The sequence below is a fragment of the Elephas maximus genome, chromosome 2 (genome assembly GCF_024166365.1).
Source record: "Elephas maximus indicus isolate mEleMax1 chromosome 2, mEleMax1 primary haplotype, whole genome shotgun sequence".
Classification (NCBI taxonomy): Eukaryota; Metazoa; Chordata; class Mammalia; order Proboscidea; family Elephantidae; genus Elephas; species Elephas maximus.
The window spans coordinates 95,591,615-95,605,431 of NC_064820.1; the positions used below are offsets into that span (position 1 = coordinate 95,591,615).

At 37.7% G+C, this 13,817-nt stretch overlaps 1 non-coding gene across 1 annotated transcript; it reads right to left on the reverse strand.

The window, feature by feature from the left end:
• Positions 1-13,388: 13,388 nt before the first annotated feature.
• On the reverse strand, positions 13,389-13,495 carry LOC126070730 (U6 spliceosomal RNA). The gene has a single exon (XR_007516258.1). It is a non-coding gene; the product is annotated as a U6 spliceosomal RNA (small nuclear RNA).
• Positions 13,496-13,817: the final 322 nt, after the last annotated feature.

Consider the following 13,817-nt stretch of genomic DNA (forward strand, 5'->3'; position numbering starts at 1 on the left):
AGAATATAAATTAGGATGATATGTTTCAAACAAGAGTCACTGAATAATGGGTCATATCTCATAGCTTTATTTCTTTTTCAGGAAACATAGAATATTATTAAATAAACTGAGAGTAATACACTACTAGGAGTACGATTTTGAGACACAGAATAATGTGGCCTTGGAGTGATGCCCCATTTGACATCACAGCCTAATTTCATCCTGGTGTTATTCCCAGCCCATTGAGAAGCAACCCAAATCTTGTCTGGCCATAGTCCTGCAAGCTGTTTTATTCAGCCAATTTATTTTAGTAAGCATAGATCTAAAAGGCTTCGTATCTTTATAGTTTGAAAGGCAGAATATTTCTCAGTTCTCTGTGCCTTTCGTCCATATTATTTTTTTCCATTGTGTGGCCAATTTTTTTTCTTTTTCAATCTATGTTTTAAAATGTCTGTTCACCCTTTCCCAACTGCTTCACAAGGCAAAGACTCATTTACATCTTAACCCCCACGCCCAATTCCATAATTTTCCTGGAGTCCTCAGATAACACAGCTTTGAACTAGTGGTAACCGCTTTCAAAAAACTAAAATAAAACGGCAACTTCACTCTAGTATTTGAAAAGATACTTAATTAAGAGAACACTCTACTGAGCTACTTGTTTTGTCTTCCCATCTTATTGAAATAGTTATAAAAGAAGACAGAAAATTTCAAACATAATTCAAATGAACAAAATATTCAACATTTTGAAAAGGGTTATTACAAAAGTTACAAGGTAAATATTTTCTCATTTTTGCAAATCTTCACCAACGAAGCATTCTAGTTGCTCTCAAAAGTTATTACATATGTTTTCTAATATACGTAATAACTCTCTTTTTGTATATACAGTAGATATACAGCTCCCTGTCTTTATATATACAGTAAAAGCTCCTAAAACTGAAAACTGTGTAAGGTGGAAACCTGTCAGAGAATGAAAACTAAAATATTTTCCACTCACAGAGAGCAATAGAAAAGTGGTAAGACTGTACTTTGTCAAAGGCAGACTTGCCAGATAACAGAAAAACAAAGCAGTGTCATCGAGTTCCACTTTTCACAGGTTTCACTGTGTATGTATATATGTACACATATGTATGTATACACACATATATATGCATATCTATACATACGTATGTGTGTGTAGACACACATACACAAAAATACATCCTTATTATGTTGTATATATTATATGGTATAGTGGCACAGTGGTTAAGAGCATGGCTACTAACTGAAAGGTTCGTAGTTCAAATCCACCAGCTGCTCCTTGGAAATTCTATGGGACAGTTCTACTCTGTCCTGTGTGGTTGCTATGAGTTGGAATTGACTCAACGGCTACGGGTTTGATTTTTGGCTTATAAATATTAAATAAATAAATATATTTATTGTTAATAGCTACCATCAATTGACCCCTAGCTCATGGTGACCCCAGGCAAAATGAGATTGGACCGTTGTGGTCTGTAGGGTTTTCATTGGCTGATTTTTGAGAATTAGATTGCTAGGCCTTTCTTTCAAATAAATCCATAGTGACAAATAATTTATGAATACCTGCTGAATTAATCTTGTGAATTAAACATAGTAGTTAGTCAGTTTAGGAGAACTGGCTATAAAAATGATGTCTGAAGAATCATATTAATTATAATTTATATTATGCCTTAAAGGAAACCAAGCTGATATGTCCAGAAAAGAAAAAGAATTTTCAGTATAAGATATATTGTTTCCTTCAGATAAGGAAAAACATCTGTAATAAAAGACATTCAATTGTAACTTTCTATTCCCAACCTCTATATGCTGTCCAAATATGCTAGTTTAAAGTCATACTGTATTACTTGACATTTCTTGAATATATCAAACACATTTTTATAGCCCACTAGTTTTGTATATGAGGATTTTGTTACCTGGTGAGCTCCTACTCACACCTTTAGAATTCCCACAAGTTTTATTGTCTCTGTGAAGTGACGCCTCTTCGGCTTCCATAATACTTTGCAGATATCGTAATTATTTACTTGCCACATTGTATCACTTTCCTAGTTTATTCTTCTACCTTCTCTACTATGGCCAGTCTATATGTTAGGCATTAGAAGCAGAGAATCTGGACTAAAATACCTTGGAAAAACATATATTGGCTATAAATGATGAAAAAAACTACACCAAGATTAATGAATATTAAAATACCTATAAAACATAATATCAAGCAAATGTAACTCAGCTTATATGTAGTTATATGAATTATATTTAATGTGAGATGGGAGGGGATTTTAGAATTTTATATGATGTCAGGTGAATCTGGAAAACTTTGAATGACTAGAGCCTGAGAAGGTTTTAAATTGGTCCCATGGCTCCACTACACGTTGAGAGCAAGAACCATGTGTCATCCACCTTTGCAATCTCAAAGGCCAATGGTAATGACTCACATATAGAAAGTATATAACTATTGATGAAGAAATACCTGGAAATAAGAAGCAATCTGTAAGTATTATCCAGCTGAATAAAAGTCTATATTTAAGAAGATACAAAAGACAGTGTAGTATAGTGGTAAAGAGTGTGGTTTTCAAGTCCCACAAACCTAGGTTTAAGTTGTAGTTCTGCTACCTATTGAATGAGTGACCTAGGCTGAGTCATGTATCTCTGTAAGCGTCAAAGGCGATAAAAGTGATAAGTATCTCTTAGGATTCCTATGAAGATTAAATGGGATAATTTACATTATTGAACACCTAGCACGGTGTGTGGCATGAGATAAAGTTGCAATAAAAGTTGGGCTATTGTTATGACAAAAAAACAGGCAAAGGTAGCTTTAATGTAAATGACAATATCTAGAGTATTTAAATCTTGATATCTTTTTAATAGCTTTCAGTCTTGTTAGCCAAATTTAAGGAGAATAGAAATAAAAGAGGTCACAATGTACAACTGTCTCTAAATACTCAATTCTTAACAGCAACAGATTGTTAAAAAAAAATGCTGGAGTAAGTCAGATTTTGAGGCTCTATGTAAATTAAAAAAAAAGCGTTGGTGATAAAAGCTTTCTTCTTCTCAAGATAACATGCATGAAAACAATTTGTGATTCAGGATAGCAATACGGGTATGTCTTTAAGCCAAGTAACTCTTTGTGACACATTGTCCTTGCTTTCTAAAGTAGGCCTCATCTCACTTTTAATGTGTGAAGGAGAGATTATTCAACACAGTGGTAGACACATTTTTGTTCTCAAGAACACTGCGATATCATTAATCTTCTGGCACGCCTGCAAAGGCGGGTTATGTGAATGCGAGTCTTTTGCAAGGCTATAAATAAAGTTTAAAGAGAGAAAGAGACAGAAAGAAAAGATGTTTTCCTGAAGCTTCTATTGCCACAGTACGGACCACATTAAGGGTGCAATAACTTACCAGTAATAACACTTTTAAAATCCTCTTTATGGGTTTTCAACATCTGTCTAGAAAACTCCAGCCTAAAAATAGAACCTGATCTGGTAACACAGCTTTCTCAAAGTGGGTTATCCTAAACACTCTCTTCAATGAATAGTCACATAAGACTATTTTAGAGCCATATTTCGGTGTATAGCAACAGTTTGTCATATGTATCACATGCTTAGCACTCATATAAGATACTATTCTACATATTTATGAATTAAGATGTCTGTGTGTGTGTGTTTGTGTATATGTTTGTACATTGATTACTTATGGATGGAAAATTTTGCTTAAAAATAATTTTTAGGTAAAGGAAAAAAAGTGAGTTTTTCTCATCTTTTATGTTAGGAATTTCATCCTATTCAATAGTCTAATAAGCCCAAATTTCTTAATCACCTGTGTTCAAAAGTTGAGTCACATTTGTTTTTATTTGAAAATACTCTCAGGAATAAAGTTTACTTGATAAATGCAGTAAGAGCATGTTCATGGATTATTATTATGCATTATATGGATTTAATTTTCTTGTCAAATTGGAATAGCTGGTAGCACTTTTTGTTCTAAAAAAGGCCTCTGTCTGATGATTCTTCGGTGGGCACAACTCCTACTGACTTCATGAGAGGATCAGGTACAAAGCAATTAACATGCCACAGACAGATTTTTAGAGCTATCTAACCTATAGGGCTAATAAAAATAAAGATAAATTTTAAAAATCCGACTTGCTTGCCTGTGCTTATGTCTTGCCATATAACCTTGTGTTTTAGTCATCTAGTGCTGCTATAACAGACATACCACAAGTGGATGGCTTTAACAAAGAGAAATTTATTCTCTCACAATCTAGGAGGCTACAGATCCAGATTCAGGGCATCAGCTCCAGGGGAAGGCTTTCTCTGTTGGCTCTGGAAGAAGGTCCGTGTCATCAATCTTCCCCTGGTCTAGGAGTTTCTCTGCACAGGAACCTCAGGTCCAAAGGACGTGCTCTGCTCCCGGTGCTTCTTTGTTGGTGGTATGAGGTCTCCAACTCTCTACTTACTTCTCTTTCCTTTATCTCTTCAGAGATAAAAGGTGGTACAGGCCACACCCCAGGGAAACTCCCTTTATATTGGATCAGGGATATGACCTGGTAAGGGTGTTACAATCCCACCCTAATCTTCTTTAACATAAAATTACAATCACGAAACGGAGGACAACCACAGAATACTGGAAATCATGACCTCATCAAGTTAATACACACATTTTTGGGGGGACATAATTCAATCCATGACACTTTGGAAGAATTTTTTTTCCCACAATGTTTTGGAATTTGGGACTTATAAACAGTCTTTATGTGACAAACTAAAGACTTGAACCTCTTTGCTATGCATTCTTTAAAGGATAAAAACCAAAACCAAACCTGTTGCTGTTGAGTCAACTCATAGGGACCCTATAGGACAGAATAGAACTGTCCCATAGGGTTTTCACGTAGCGCCTGGTGGATTCTAACTGCTGACCTTTTGGTTAGCAGCCATAGCCCTTAACCACTACCCCACCAGGATTTCCTTTAAAGGATATATGTTGCCAATTAAGAATCAACATTTCTGGCAGGTGTTCAGATTGAGTAGACATTTAGATTGGGGACAGTCTATAGAAACTGCACTCTCAATCCCTTCATTGTACATGTAACTAGGCTTTAAGTGTGCTCCCAGCTTTTGTGGTTCTTTGCTGTGCCCTCTTCTGGGGGCACAGCAAACAGTCCTTCTCTGGGGACTCATTATAAGACAATCATTTATCTATGGAGCTTTGCATGTGCCTCCACTCTCACAGCCCACATCTGGGGAGCTCCTTCCAAAAGTGTCATGGATGGATGGAACAATCAGTTGAATTCCTCATCCAAGAAACTTACAAGTGGCGCTCCCTTTCTCCCCCCACCCCCTGCCCTTTTGCTTAAGAAGCTAGAAAATAGACCTGGATCTTCTCTTCTATGCAGAAAGGAGAATTCTCAGGAGCTAGCCATTGAAGACCAAGTCTTGATCATTATGAGAATGATTATCTTAATTAAACATTTTTTAACAGGTTTTCAAAACTCATTGCAAATAGGGACTTGTTGTCTGGGTCAAAAATTGTTCTGAAGTTTTTAGTAAGAATGGCTAAGACAGGATGAGTGGAAGAGCTAACTCTTGTGATTAGGTGCTGTCGAGTCGCTTCTGACTCATAGCGACCCTATGTACAACAGAATGAAACACTTCCCGGTCCTGTGCCATCCTCACAATCATTGTTATGCTTGAGCCCATTGCTGCAGCCACTGTGTCATTCCATCTTGTTGAGGGTCTTGCCCTGAGTCGCTGACCCTCTACTTTACCAAGTGTGATATCCTTCTTCAGGGACTGGTCCCTCCTGAAAATGTGTCCAAAGTACACGAGACAAAGTCTTGCTATCCTTGCTTCTAAGGAGTATTCTGGTTGTACTTCTTCCAAGACAGATTTATTCTTTCTTCTGGCAGTCCATGGTGTATTCAATATTCTTCACCATCACCCTAATTCAAAGGCAGCAATTCTTCTCCGGTCTTCCTTATTCATTGTCCAGCTTTCACATTCATATGAGGCAATTGAAAATACAATGGCTTGGGTCAGGCACACCTTAGTCCTCAAAGTGATGTATTTGCTTTTTAACACTTTAAAGAGGTCTTTTGCAGCAGATTTACCCAATAGGTTTGATTTCTTGACTGCTGCTTCCATGGGCGTTAATTGTGGATCCAAGTAAAATGAAATCGTTGACAACTTCAATATTTTCTCCATTTATCGCATTGTTGCTTATTGGTCCAGTTGTGAGGATTTTTATTTTCTTTATGCTGAGATGTAACCCATACTGAAGACTGTAGTCTTTAATCTTCATCATAAGTGCTTCAAGTCCTCTTCACGTAAGCAAAAAAAGTTGTGTCATCTGCATATCACAGGTTGTTAATGAGTCCTTCAGTCCTGATGCGGCGTTTTTCTTCATATAGTCCAGCTTCTCCGGTTATTTGCTCAGCATACAGATTAAGTATAGTGAAAGGATAAAGCTCTGATACACACCTTTCCTGATGTTAAACCACAAAATATCCCCTTGTTCTGTATGAATGACTGCCTCTTGATCTATGTACAGTTTCGGCATGAAATTCTGTTCTGGAATTCCCATTCTTCACAGTGTTATTCATAATTTGTTATAAACCACACAGTTGAATGCCTTTGCATAGTCAATAAAACACAGGTAAACATCTTTCTGGCATTCTCTGCTTTCAGTTAAGATCCATCTGACATCAGCAATGATATCTGTCGTTCAATGTCTTCTGAATCAGGCTTGAACTTCTGCCACTTCTCTGTCAAAGTAATGCTGCAACCACTTTTGAATGATCTTCAGTATTATTTTTCTTGTGTGTAATATTAATGATATTATTCAATAATATCTGCATTCTGTTGGATCACCTTTTTTTTGGAATGGACACACATATGGATCTCTTTCAGTCAGTGGGCCAGGAAGCTGTCTTTCAAATTTCTTGACATAGATAAGTGAGCATCTACAGTGCTGCATCCATTTGTTGAAACATTTCAGTTGGTATTCTGTCAATTCCTGGAGCCTTGTTTTTCGGTATTTCCTTCAGTACAGCTTGGGCTTCTTCCTTCAGTACCACTGGTTCTTGATCATATGCTACCTACTGAAGAGGTTAAACATCTACTAATTGTTTTTGGTACAGTGACTCTGTATATTACTTCCATCTTCCCTTGAAGCTTCCTGCATCTTTTCAATATTTTCCCTGTAGAATCTTTCAATATTGCATCTTGAAGCTTGATTTTCTTCTTTAGTTCTTTCGGCTTGAGAAATGCCAAGTGCGTTCTTCACTTTTGGTTTTCTAACTCAGGTCTTTGCACGTTTCGTTATAATACTTTGTCTTTTTCAAGCTTCCCTTTGAAATCTTCTGTCCAGCTCTTTTACTTCATTATTTCTTCTGTTTGCTTTAGCTAGTCTATATTCAAGAGCACTTTCAGAGTCTCTTCTGACAGGCATTTTTGTGTTTGCTTTCTTTCCTGTCTTTTTAAGGACCTTTTGCTTTCTTCATGTATGATGTCCTTTATGTCATTCCACAACTCATTTGGCCTTCAGTCATTAGTGTTCAGTGCATCAAATTTAGTGTTGAGATGGTGTCTAAATTCAGGTGGGACATACTCAAGGTCATATTTTGGCTCTGGTGGACTTGCTCTAATTTTCTTTACCTTCAACATGGATTTGCATATGAGCATTTGATGGTCTGTTCCGCAGTTGGTGCCTGGCCTTGTTCTGACTGATACTGAGCTTCTCTATAGTCTCTTTCCACAGATGTAGTCAACATGACTCCTGTGTATTCCATCTGAAGAGGTCCATGTGTATAGTCACTCTTTATATTGTTGAAAAAAGGTATTGGCAATGAAGAAGCCTTTGCTCTTGCAAAATTCTATCATTTGACTTCTGGAGTCATTTCTATCAAGAAGGCCGTATTTTCCAACTGCTGATCCTTCTTTGTTTCCAGCTTTCACATTTAATCCAGAAGATTTCTTGATTCTTTGTTTTGGGAGCTTGCTGAAGCCATCATGATCTGCCTTTTTATGCAATTCGATATTGACTGTTGTCTCTGAGGCACCAAGAAGTTATTGTATTTATTTATTTTATGTTTGCTTACTGTGTCCTGGCTTCTTGTTTTGTTTGGTTTTGATATGCCCAAATAGGCTATTCGAGTGAGTTAGTTTGATTATTGGTGCCACTGAAGCTCTAACACCCTGTCACGAGGTGGTTAGAGCTGTTACTAGGTATGTGAGCCCAGGAGTCCATTTACTTTTCTTGTATGGATTCAGCTTAGGTGTCCAGGTAGTCGGTCACCAAGTGTGTGGTGCAGGCTTTCACCTGTATCCTAGACGAACAAGGGTGATTGGTGTAGGCACAGGTATCTGGCTGCAATAGGAGGTCACATGCTGAGCAAGGCAGGGGGTCTGACAATCACCCTTGAGTGTCTGTGAGGAAAGCGTGTCCCTGTTCCCTAGAGCTGCAGGTAGGTGGGTTTTGCAGCCAGACTATGAGCACCCGATGCTGTTGGCTATAAGGACTGGGAGGCATCACTTATTCCTGGACCCTGTTACAGGTGGCTAGGTGATGTGGGTGGAGCCACCATTCCTCAGGCCCTTGATATAGGTAGATGAGGACCCTGCTTAATAGGCAGAGTAGAGTCAAATGTCACGAACCTGCCTCTCTGCCATATAGCTGAAACATTTGAAGTTAGATTTCAGGTATATACCCTATTGTACTATGCTAAGGAGGGCCTATGCTGTCGAAATGGGCCCACACAGGTCTATGCAGAGGTGAAAGGCATTCAAAGTCCGTGGACCATATGCCTGTGCCTAGGCAAAGGAGCTACTTCTGCCCTGAGTTTCTGGCTTAGGGGAGCTGGCAGATTATTTTTTCCATGTTTGTTAATTTGTTCCCTCTCCAAGGCGGGAGAATGACTCAGGACACATGACAGGTCCTACTTCTGGCCCAGGGGCAATCTCTGAAGCGGGCTGGGACCCAGTTCAGAGCGGGAAGGGAGCAGGTAAGTGGGAGAGAGGTTTTTCCCAAAGAGGTGTTTTTCGATCCACTTGGTAGGTTAGATGCTTGTACTTATCTTTTGCTGATTGAGCAGCGTTTTTCCCTGATGCTGGAGGCGTGAGTAGACTCTCAGCCACTCAGTCTCTCCTGATGTGGAAGATGCGTCCCAAACACCACTGCTTGCCTCACCTCTGGCACCAGCTGACCCTGGCCTACAGGGTCCTGGTTCCTGCTAGGTCACACCTGGCAAATCCTTGATGCTTCTGAACCATCTCTCTCTCTCCCTGCTTCTTGGTCCAACTCTATAACTTTACCTTTGATGTTCAGGGCTCCTAGATTGTCAAATATAATTGATTTACTCGGTTTTTTGGGTCTTTGTTGTAAGAGGGACAACAGGAAACATCTGACTATTCTGCCATCTTGGCCCCACCTCAACCAACTTTCATATTTCAATCACGAGTAATTATCAAGGTGTCTTGATTGGATGTTTGATCAATTTCAGACTGAAGATGTTGGTAAAATCTTCAATTTCCTCATCTTTGGGGTTAACAGTTGACGTATAAATTTGAATAATAATCATATTAACTGGTCATCCTTATAGGTGTATGGATATTATCCTATCACTGACAGTGTTGTACTTCAGGATAGGCCTTGAAATGTTCTTTTTGAAGATGAATGTGACGCTGCTCCTTTTCAATTTGTCATTCTTGGCATAGTAGACCATATGATTGTTCAAAATGGCCAATACCAGTCCATTTCAGCTCACCAATGTCTAGGATATTGATCTTTATGGTTATCAATCTTTATGAGGTCTGTTTCCTTTTTGACAACTTCCAGTTTTTCTAGGTTCGTACTTCATACATTCCATGTTCTGATTATTAATGGATATTTGCAGCTGTTTTTTCTCATTTTGAGTCATGCCACATCCACAACTGAAGGTCCCAAAAGCTTTACTCCATCCATGTCATTAAGGTCGACTCCACTTTGAGGAGGCAGCTCTTTCCAGTCATTTTTTAAGTGCCTTCCAACCTGAGCGGCTCATCTTCTGGCACTATATCAAACAATGTTCTGCTGTTATTCATAAGATTTTCACTGGTCAATTTTTCAGAAGTAGACTGCCAGGTCCTTCTTCCTAATCTTAGTGAGGAAGATCCTATGAAACCTGTGCATTATGGGTGACTCTGCTGGTATTTGAAATACTGGTGGTATATCTTCTGGCACTGCAGCAATATGCAAGCCACCACAGTACACACTACAACAAACAGACAGATGTATGGGGACTTAGGGAGCACAATTTATATCTAACCTGCAGAAAAAAAGAAAAAGAAGAGAAAAGGGTAACATTTATGGAGTTCTTATTATATACACAGTTACCTCATATTCTTTAAAATATTTTTTGAAGTATGTATTACTTTCTCCATTGGACAGTGTAGTCCAATGGAGAACACACTATTGAGACAAGTTAGGTAACTTGTTTATGACCTCAGAATTATTAAGTGGTAGAGGTAGAATTTATATTCAAGTTGGTCTGATGCTGAAGTCCTCATCTTTTATACAACCATGTTCAAGAAGACTGGGCCAGGATCAAACGGTGAATGAAGCAAACCTTCATTTTCTGGGTTCTTACCTTCCCCACCAATAACCTTCAATCTTTTTTGGTGGTTTTTATTTCTATCTACTGTCCCATTTCCCACAGGCCTTGTGTTTCCCACAACCTTGTCTACTCCCAATGTAAATGGAGACTGAAAACGATGCTAGCAAATTATCCTTCTATGATCAGTGTTTGTATTAAGTAAAAAATCAACACACTAAAATGCCTTTAAGATTCGAAGAAATGGATCTTAAACAACGTGATAGAGATTGTTGGAGACATAAGGACTAAGGCTCTATCTTCTCAGAAAGGGGCCTGGGGCTTGCAGAAGCTCAGTGTTTCCCTCTCAAATATTTTACACATATAAATTCCACCTAAAATGAAATCCAAGAGCAGATTTAAAGGCAAAAGAAGTCATAAACTAATAACTTAAGGCAAGACATGACATTAGGACAGGGCAGAACAGACCCTTTGTTTAATAACACGAGGGTGCTTGATGAGGTTCTGAATCGATTATATAAGTCTTTAAGTCTCATCCTTAATTTTCACTTTATTTCATTCCACCGGCCAGACTCAAAGTAGCAAGACAAAGTCTCGGAATATTTAGGGTTGTGTTTTTCCTCATTTCCCTTGAATAGAGCTACTTCTTGCCCAAGAACTTGTGATCTTCAGACTCATAATAGGACAGTTACAAATCTGCTTGTGATGATACCTTCCCTACTGGTGGAGATACAGAGCTCTTTCTTTTAAAGCTAATTCTTATTAACACGGAATGCTAAGGTATCTTAATGTAAATTTGCTAAGTTTTCAAATGTGTGGAGAACAAAATAATCAAAACCTTCTTCCACTGAGTTAATTACAACTCATGGTGACCTCATGTGTTTCAGAGTAGAACGGAGCTCCATAGATGTTTCAGTGGCTGTAATCATATGGAAATATGATTTTTTTCTGTGGCGCCACTGGGTGGATTTGAACCACCAATCTTTCAGATAGTAGCCTCCAGCAATCCAATGTGCCACCCAGGGACCTAAAGAACAAAATATGTATCTAGAAATAATATGATAATTTTTCAAAACATTTATAAAAGAGAGGAAAAGTCATTGCCCATAATCTATTTTACATATATTTAAAGTACATGTAATTGATATGCTTTGTAAACTTTCAGCTAGTTTATCTGTGAATACTTTTTTAATGTAACTGTAGCCATAAAACCTATTTTTTGAATTTTGCTTTCTTTCTCCTAATATTATAATCATTTTCTGTGCTACTGAGAATTTTTGATAAATTCACACAACACAAATTTAGAAGAGGTATTTTGTTTTTGGATGGGGCGGGTATATCTTTTCAGGCGTTTTTGAATGGCATAGGTGCTCTATCATATATCTAAATGCATAGATGACCTCTGTGCAGGCATTGCATAAATGCCAGCATAGACCAAGATTTTCAATATTACTCAGATTATATAGATTCTGTGTTGCAGCTCTCAGGAAATTGTTAACTTCATCACCTTTTTAAACTTACCACAATCCTGTTATTTGATCATACTTGAAACTTGGGTTTATAGAAACTAGTGTTTAAAAAGAAGAGACTACAATTGACAAAAAACACTCAAGTACATACTCATTGAGTTTAGACATTTTTTGCGAGTTGCTTAGATTTCTATTCTAAATATTTGCTAAGAATTTCTTTTACACTAAAGAATGTCTTTGGGCTATTTGCAGCTGTTGTGGCCTGGCCTTACCCCATTAGAGGCGATCTGCGGGAAGGGAAAGAGACAAATTGTGACACCGCCCCTTATCAAAGGACCACACAGTTGTTCGCCACTTTGACTCCATGATGGATAGTTATCTTGAGGTTTGATGGATGTAAGGCTAAAAGTTTAGAGGCAAACGGTGCAGAAACCCAGTAGCTCCTTGCTATTGACACTTACTTGATAAAGTGGGACTAATCAATCTTCTCTATTGTCTTTTGCTTCAATTTTGAATTCTGTTGAAGCTTTATTTTTCCCACGTCATTGGATTGGTGCGCCAAGAAAAAGTATAAAGGGAGAAATGATAAAAAGTTACTTTTTCCACATTATATTAATTTCACCAAACTTCTGTCATGTTGAGTACATATGAAGACAGATAGACACACACACACATCCATTCTGTGTTTATAACATATATATATGTACATGTATTTAAAGTTTTAATCCAATGAATGGTTGGAGAAATAAAGTAGATTTTTACGATCAAAAGTTGAATAATGGTCTTTTCCTTGTAGAAAAATAGCGTTCCTGAAATATTTTGTTTTTTGAGGGACAGCACATTGTTAATTATTGGTTATTCCACTTTATTTAAGTTTCCCCAATATTTGCCTTAGTTAGGGGATATGAGACTATTAGATTCCATTAAAATACATATTTACTTCAGTATCTAAGTATGGTAAGTTTTGATTTAGTTGCAAGTGGCTTGTGCAATTACTGTGAGACTGGCTGCTTCTGCCATGCCTGAATTCCTCACGTAAAAGGGAAAAAAGGAGGAGAGTCTCTGTCCCTTCATGAAACTATGTAAACCTAATTCATGCATGGGAGGGGGGAAAGAATCAGAATTTTATAATTTTTTTTGTCATATAAAAGTGTTTTTATCATCTTTATTGAAGTATAATTTATGTATGATGAAAGTCACCAGTTTCAAGAGTACAATTTGATGAGTTTTGACAAGGGTGTACAGTAGTTTTACCCAACAACAATCATGATATAGACCATCTTCCCTAAAATTTCATTTTGCCCCTTTGCACTCAATACCTTCCACATACTCTCTGCCTCTGGTAACCTCTAAAAAATATAGACAGCTACACAAATTTATGTGTCGTCCATGTGTAGACGTCATGCTAATCTTCTCTGCATTGTTCCAATTGTAGTATGTCTGCAGCCAAAGTGAGCACTTAAAAAGCTTTTAAAAGTAAGATATGGCTATATATTGGTTTGTAAACTTTTTACAGGATTTATTTATTAAAACTTCAGGGATATTATTTATAATAACACTAAAATTAGACTTGTTTCCATTAAGTCAATTCCTACTCATAATGACCCTATAGCACAGAGCAGAACTGCCCATAAGGTTTCCAAGGAGAGGCTGGTGGATTCAAACAGCTGACCTTTAGGTTAGTGTCTGAGCTCTTAACCACTATGCCACCAGGGCTCCAGAGTAGAACCAGTCCATAAGGTTTCCAAGGCCGTATCTTTATGGAAGCAGAATGGCACATC